Below are 6,057 nucleotides of genomic sequence, written 5' to 3' on the forward strand. Positions count from 1 at the left end.
CTCCCTCTTATCCCTATCTCTCTCACTAAAACTTTTCTTCTCAACAAGTCCCCCTCCAACTTACATATCCTCTTTTTGTGTGACCCATTGACTTTATCTAGAGTTGTTTGCCTGAGGTTATTTACTAGAGCATGGCCAACTAATCTCTAGCTACATCACTAAACAAAATGATACCCCTCCATGAACAACCTAAGTAGTCTCTCAGGGAGGGGTGGAGCATTTTGGGCCCTTTCCCATGCATGGTGAAATTTTGAAGGGTTCACAACAGCTACAATGAGTTTATGAGTCTAATACCTATGCCATGTCTAGAAGACTGTGGTGAGCCCACAAGTATACAGTAAATGGCTGGCAGATCTATTAGACTAATCCATGGGAAGTGTATACATACACGTCCACACAGAGAAACCCGTTCAGCAGAGCTGTGGGAACTTATCTTTTAGAAAAGTTACTGTTAAATTTGTTAAAAACCTGCGAAGTCATAATTCTTCCCTTCAAAATGGGATTAATTCCCAAAATACCTCAGCAGTATCACTTCTGTCCAGAAAAAAGAATGGCCTGCCAACAAATCACATAGGAATTTCGAAAAAATAGGAAGACAGCATCTGGGTTTCAGGGACTTTTAATAACTTTATCTAATGTTTTGGAATATTAGGTATTTCCCCTTAGATGCTGGTCCCTCCTGAGTAGTGTCACCCCCTTCCTGTAGAGTTGCTTTGTCTGGTTTTACCTGCCCTTTTTTTATTCTGAAATGCATATCATTATTGTCTTTGCCTATGGAATTTTTTAACCATACCTGTAAAAACTAAAAGCTTGGTGAAAATCACCGCCTTTTCTTCTTCTCTTTGCTTCTTCACGCAAAGGAATAAAGAACATGTAGAGGTAACGTACACAAGTTGATTTATTCTGTTTACCCTCATATCCAGTTAGCCATGTTTTCACTTGCTATAGCAAACCTTAGCTTGACCTTGAGGGGGTGCTGGGGCTGGTAAACAAGGCCCTCAATAGAAGACATCTTTTTGCTGGACGTTTCCTCAATCCTTTGGCTCTTACTTTCTCCCAACCCCTCTTGTGATATGTCCCTGAGTGTTGCTAGAGGAGATATAGTTGTCTCATTTGAGGCTGAACACTCCAGCATCACTTATTTTCTGCACTTTAGCCAGAAACAACAGTATTATATTCCAATCTAGGGACAATGATGTCCCAAGCCACGAGTTCTTAAACAAGTTTATAGATTCAGGTCTTCGGCGGGGTCAGAACTTAGGAATAGGCCTCAAATCCAAACAAATGGCAGTTTGTGATCCCCCATAACAGTCATGCCACTATTGCACTAGAATCTACATCTTGTCTGTTAAGTTGTTATTGCAGCTTTCAAGGTTCACAGTTGAGTAATATTTACTCATTCTTCTACCTCAGCAGCCTGCATAACATCAGACCTTCAATTTCTGATCTGTCTCAATTTCCTTAGTGCTGAGATTACAAGAGTGGGCTGCCATGCCTAGTTTTATGCAGTTCTAGGGATACAACCCAGGGCTTTCTGCATGCTAGATAAGTACTCACTCAACTGAGCCAAATCACTAGCCCTTATTTTCATTTTTGAGACAGGGTCTTACTAAGTTTCCTAGAATGGCTTCAATTTGAAATATTCCTTCCTAACCTTCTCAAGTATCTAAAATGATAGACCTTCACCACTATGCCCAGTTCAGCCAACTTCCAGCAAAATAAGTCAAACAAAAAATTATAAAACTCTACTTACAGAAACTTCACTAACAGTCTTAGTGACTGTTAGTCCTCAAATTCAGGATGACAGTAATCTAGGAGTGCCCATAATGGTTGAGTTTTAAATCATATCATTATGTATCAATCACTGGAAGGTTCACTGATGTTTGGAACAAAGACACCCTATACTAGGAAGCGCCATGGAGGGGCAGTAAAATCTGGTGATCCAACAACCTCATTCCATATTATGTTACCTATTAACCATTTCCTACACAGAATCATAAATGGACATATGTTTAAATGTTCACTATAATGCTGCTGATGATACAAGAAATAAGGCATAGGCTCCATCACTGGAAATTGGCACTGGTAGAATGTGGTAGCAGCACTCCATAAAGTCCAACCCAGAATTTGGAGCAACATGAATAAACATTAAAAACAGTGCTTAATTTGTAAAAAGAAACAAAATGAGAGCTATCTAACACAGTACAACTCATGTAAATTAAACATTATCTGGACAAAATAGGGTACATTTGCTGCGCACCGTGCCCCCGTGTCTGTGTTCGGTACTCTGGCACCCAGTTCGCGAGATTCGGGCAAGGGTCTGGAGGTTAAAACACACACACACACACACACACACACACACAGAGAGAGAGAGAGAGAGAGAGAGAGAGAGAGAGAGAGAGAGAGAGAGAGAGTGACAGGGTCATCCTTGAATTCCCCAAGAATGCCCCCTTTATTGTGTTCAGGGGCAGATTATATAGAGATAGCCATGCCTGCCCCCCAAACCCACCAGAAACCACTCCTGCCATCAGGAACTCCTGAAGGTCTCGTGCTCAGAGCACCTGTAGGCACTCAGATCAGGGGATTACAAGAAATTCAGGATCCGGGGTCTCACTGCTCCCAACATACATTTATCAAAAATACACAGAAACTGACTGCATGGTGTACATTTTAAAAAGCTAGGAAAATAAAAATACAGAACGGTAAATAAAATGAAAATTTTGGGTGCTAGTTGTAGAGGTTATAGTGTAATTATTTCACATGTACTGGACCATAAGACTCTAAGTTCTATTCTCCAGTACTGCAAAATAATAATAGTAAGGAGCTTCGGAGATAACTACAAACAGATAATTTGCCTAACATATGAGGATTTAGTTGAACTCCTAGGACTACACAAAAGGGAAGCAGAATGTGGGAATGTATGAGGGATGAAGGCAGTATCAGATGGACATCTTCAGCAAACAGTCAAGGTTACTACTTCTGGTGGGACACATTCATATAAATGTGCCTGTAGATACCATGCACTTAAGGGCATAGCTTCTGTGGTACTGCCAAATGTGTAACTTAAACAAGAATCTTCTGAGCAAAATGAGGGGTAGTCAATGAAATAACTGTTCTCTAATCTTCCAAAATACCAGTCATTACAGACAATGGAAGGATGTGAATCTGTTTCACGTTCAGGACTAAAGATCTGGTAGCTAAGAGTTGAACTGAAGATGAGATGCTAAAGTAGAAACAGGACAACTGATGGCTCCTTGGCCTTGAGAGGGAGGGAGGGGAGGTATGGGTGGAGGGGAGGGGAGGGAAGGGGGAGAAGGAGGGGAGGGAAGGAGGAGGAGGAGGGGAGGGAGGGGGGAGGAGGAGGGAAGGAGATGGAAATTTTTAAATATAAAAAAAAAGAATCTAGAAAAAAAAAGAAATCTGAAGGAGGCATGTATGGCATCCTCATGTTAATTTTGCTTTCTGTCATGTACACATGATACTGACATCTGGAGGATTCAGAGCACATGGAAACCATCACACTAAAGTTTCAGGTATAAACAAACTAGGAATTTTACCAACTTCAAGTATCCAACTTCCCAGCACTAGAAGACTGAGGCAGGACGTCTGCCACAAGTTCCAGACCAGCCAGAGACACATGACAAGCCCATATCAAAAGAAAAGAAACCAACATAAAAGGTACAAGTTCTGGTACTCACAAAGCTTTCCAACCACCAGCAGAACATTAATTTCCAACTGTTTTCATCAGTCCAAGAGAGCAGCTTTATTCTCACTAGCAGTCACCCTCACTCCCTTCTATCCCAGCTCCTGAAAACCTTTATGTCTAGAGAATTGCTTACTGTGGCAATTGTGTGTCAACAGAACTGGACAGTATATGGCCTTCTGTAACTCATTTTCCTCACTGAGCATGATTTTAAAGTTCACCCCCATTGTAGTCTAAATTTCTACTGTTCTTTTTGTTTTCTAAGATGGGGGTCTCATGTTGCCAGTCTGGCCTTCATCTCCTGATCCTCTTATCTTCATCTCCTATCAAACCCCAGTTTATACTTTCTTTTAGGGCTAAAATTTATTTCAGTTGATGGGCATTGGGGTTATTTCTATCACTTGGCTATTGTAAATGTTAACATCACTGTTAATATACATACTAGTATTTAACTTTGCTTTCAATTCTTTTAGGCATATACCTAGGAGTGGCAACTGGATTTTGTTAAGAATCAGCATTTTTGTAGTTGGACCATTTTAAGTTTTCACTAGCATTTTTTAGTGTTTATATTTTGCAATATATTTTACTTATACATGTGTGTATCTCTCTACAGTTGTGTTTCTCACTTCTAGACAAAGCCACCAAACGTTTGGTCTATTTTTTCCAGGGGTCTCACAGAGACAAGGGGGGAAAGTTGGTGAAAAGGTATCTGCTCATTTGCACCCTTTAACCCTGTGTTTACTCACACCATTCTGATAAATGTGCCAAATGTCTTGGACTTCCATGACAGTGGCTGAGTGTCTACATTTAACTCTACTTTGCTACCTTCTCCTTGGAGCTTGCATCATATCGCAGACAGTACAAGCTCAATCTCACAGTACTACTTCAAATGCTAGTTGCTTGTTGCCATTTACATTTGTCTGTCCACCTATCTACATACCAATAGTTCCCAGAATACCTCATGCTGGGGAAATTGTGGTATAGCTCACAGAACTCAGGGAAGTTGACTTAACATTTCTCATTTATCTTAAGGGAACCAAGTAAGGAACAGCCCAACCAAAGTCATGTATGTGGTACCGTGTGTTGGAAGACACCTGGCTTCCATTCCTTCCGAAGGGCACATGCTCAGTAGCACATCCACCAGAGGCTTTTTGAGTTTCAGAGGTGGAGGATATTCCATTAAATTCATTAATCAGGCTATAATGAATGTGGCATTCATTGTTGAAACTTGAGATCAGAAGTGTAACAGTAGTAAGACTTTAAGATTTCAGGGGATACTGGAGTAAAATAAGTGTGTTAACAAGTGAAAAGGACATGAACAGGGAATGGAGTTAGGAGAAGAGTACCATGGTCTAAATATGTCCCTTTTAAAATTCCTGTTGAGACTCAGTGTAAAATACTGAGGTAGGTAGGTAAGTAGGGTATTCAGAAGTTTGACTATGTCACAAGCACTCCATGCTTATGGACATTATGGATGGTTTTCTTTATGTAAAAATTGTGTTCACCTCTCTTTTGTATTTTTACCACATGAATAAACACCAAGAAGGTGGCTATCAGACAACAAATGTTGATGTTTTGGACTTATTCCCTGGAGTTGTTAAAAATAAATTGTCAGATCTTAGGTATTTTGTTATAGCCACACGAATGGACTAAGAAAGTGATTGCTGGGCTGGGAGGAGATTGTAGTAATGGCTCAATGTACTTTGGAAGCATGGTTGGGATCCACACCTAATACTACAAATACAGAAAAAAAACCATCACCTATTCAGTCAGAAGAACAGGGGGCATGAAGCTCCAACCCACTATATCATGATGATTTGGCATCTAGCCACTTTCTGGAAGCCAATCAGGGTACCCCACTCCGCCACCACTTATCAATTAGCATATAAAAGATTGACTCAGTGCTCTAGACTCTAGTGACTTTGGATAGTCTTGTGTGAGGAATAGAACAACAACTACAATAAAAGATGCTCCTAGCATCCCTATTATTCAGTAGAGTACTAGGGCTTCAGACACTGTACACAAGTCCGAATATGTATTTCCTGTTATATCACCATATTTGGTCATACTTAGAACATCCATTCAGAATTGCTCTGTCACTTGGGAGAAGGAAATGAAACCTAGGGTATGAAACTCTTCACATCTGTCTCCGCAGCCAACACTTTGCTTAGTGATCGGCAAACAACTTCACAGAATTTCAAAACACTATCCTTTTGATAACTATCAAAATAGTTTTGTAATTATGATTTTAATTAAATTCATGCCATTTATCACATTTAAATTTTGTCAAATACCTGAATAAAGCCCCCCCCCCCTCCTTAGAAGACCAGTGGCTTGGGAACAAAATAGGGGAT

This window comes from Arvicola amphibius, chromosome X, assembly GCF_903992535.2.
Source record: "Arvicola amphibius chromosome X, mArvAmp1.2, whole genome shotgun sequence".
NCBI classification, from domain to species: Eukaryota; Metazoa; Chordata; class Mammalia; order Rodentia; family Cricetidae; genus Arvicola; species Arvicola amphibius.